The sequence below is a fragment of the Echinops telfairi genome, unplaced genomic scaffold, assembly GCF_000313985.2.
Source record: "Echinops telfairi isolate 266 unplaced genomic scaffold, ASM31398v2 ScPeMD7_5868;HRSCAF=6743_1, whole genome shotgun sequence".
Lineage (NCBI taxonomy): Eukaryota > Metazoa > Chordata > Mammalia > Afrosoricida > Tenrecidae > Echinops > Echinops telfairi.
The window spans coordinates 1,777,113-1,779,531 of record NW_022109768.1 but is presented as its reverse complement, the minus strand read 5'-3'; positions in this window follow the sequence as shown (position 1 = coordinate 1,779,531).

The window sequence follows — 2,419 nt, the reverse complement described above, 5'->3', positions numbered from 1 at the left end:
AAACAAGTCAATCACAAAAGGGCAGATATTGTATGAGTTCACATACATAAAAAGACAAGAAAAGGCAAATGGATAGATATCAAAGTTTATTAATAGTTACTAGGGTCAGGATAGAGAAAGTGGGGGGTGGAGGGTAGGGGTGATGGAAAAACTACATGGATCATGGAATGGTATGCTTGCAAACAGATTCTTGTAATTGCTGTCAATAAGGCTAAAACCTGTAAATAATAAACAGGCAAAAGTTGTATGATAGATATACAAGGGCTCTTCAAAAAGGTTGTGGGAGACTTCCATCATTTTCAAGTTTATTTGCAGTCATCACTGGGGCTATTTCTTGCTGCTGATTTGTTTGCTGGCCTGCTCTTACACCTGCATGACCAGGACCAGGGCCTCCCTGAAAGCTGGAATGACATGGTCCACTGAGGTGACCGTTGTCCCCCAGGTCCCATACTCACTCAAAGCAGAGCTGCCAACACCTGTAGCTGCCCAGGAGCCAGCAGAGCCCCCCAACTCCCCTGCCCCGAAACGCCACACCCCCTTGCAGCCAGCCCTACCTTGCAGGAATGAGAGGTAATTGGGAAGCTTGGCTAAGGTAGGTCCTTCTTCATTCTCAATTTTCTCCAGGTCGTGGTCCAGCTGTTGGGTCATCTCGGGAGAACTTGCTGCGACACGGAGGGAAAAGACCCAGCCAGTCAACTTAGCAAGTTATTCCTGGGGCCTTTCCTCAGGTAAGCAATGCAAATGCCTGCATGAGATGCCCACATCCTGCCTCCTGATCCACATCCAGGTCTCCAAGCTTGACTCCACCATCTTCCCCACCCTAAACCTGTCCTATCAGTCAGATGTATGACATCATCTGTTCTGATGCCCACATCACAAAGTTCAGTGTCAGCTTCATTCTTTCACCCTATGTGCTACCAAATCCTGCCAGCACCTCCCACCAACTGCCCCCAATCCAAAATGTCCTCAATATCTCCCATCAGCCCCCAATTCTATCCCTTGGCCACAGGCACACCTCATTCTTGAATGATCCAAACCTCTTACCTGCTCTCGCTGTACCCACACCTGCACCCTTTCTCCAACTGCCTGCACCAGGCTCCACACTGAAGCCCCAGTGACATACCTAATATTGCCATGACCATGTCATTTCTCTGCTCAACTCCCTCCAAAGGTTCTCTTAAGCCTGATATGCGTTCTTGGAGGCCGGTGAGCACCAGGACCTGGCTGGCCTATGACTACCTCCAATCTTCCTCTTCCTTGTCCTTTCAAATGCCTGTGCCCCTGAGGCATTTGAAAGGGAGGACAGGCCCAAGCAATTTTCCTGCACCTTCATCCTCAGCTGTAAGTGTCCCATGCCTTCATTTCCACTCAGCCCAGCTTCATTAGGATGTGTTTGCACACCTTTCGGCGGCACAGATCACAGTAGCTGCCACTGACTGCATGCCAGACCCTGCACTGAGTCACTTAACTCTCAAGGGCAAACATCTGGCCCACTTTAGAGATGAACCAATAGAGGCCCAGTGAGGCTAAAAGACTTTTCCAAGGAAATCAGGTAATGAATAGAAGCACTAGAATTTGATCTCAATTCTGACTGTAGGGCCTATCAGCCTACACAGACATGTTTGAGGGCTTGGGTCTTTATACAGGAGCTGGTATCTAGAAAGTACAGTATGAACTTCGTGGAATGAGCAAGAGCAGGTCTCTGCACGTGAATCCCCCTCCAAACTCAGGCAGGGACTGGAGCAGAACTTCCCCCTGGCCAGGGGGCTGTAGGAGGTCCTGTGTTGCATGGGGATGAGCATTCCTAGAACCGCTGGATTGGGAGGTGGAGAATTAAGACTACAGTACAGAGCAGGCATCTGGTGTCTGGTGGGTTGCATGCTGGGCTTCTAGCCACAAAGCCATCAGCTGGAAACCACCGGCTGGAAAAAGATGAGGCTTTCTACTCCTGTGAAGAGTTCCAGTCTGGGAAACCCCCAGAGGCAGCTCTACCCTGCCTATGTGATCGCTGGATCGGAAATGATGGCAGTGAGCTTGGAGGAGAGTACTGCCTCTTGTGTTCAAGGAGTGCTGTGGAGCACCAGGGCCAGCCCCTCATCCCTCACTGGCCAGAGCCACACCCCACCTGGATGGTCTCTTTGACCAACTCGATGGCCTCCTTCAACTCCCAGATCCTTAAAGCTGGAACTTTTTCTAAAACCGCTTATTCAAACACAAAACTAAAAAGAAGCCCCCAAACCAAGCAACGCACTTAGGGAATTTTCATTAATATAGGGATAAAATGACCCCAGGTGGGGATACACAGTTAAAATGGAGGTGGCATAAATCTAAACATAGGACAAGCTGCTGGAAACAACAGAGGCAACAGAAACAGAAATTTACCTTTGGGCAATAAGCAGGAGCAGCTCCCACACTCCCC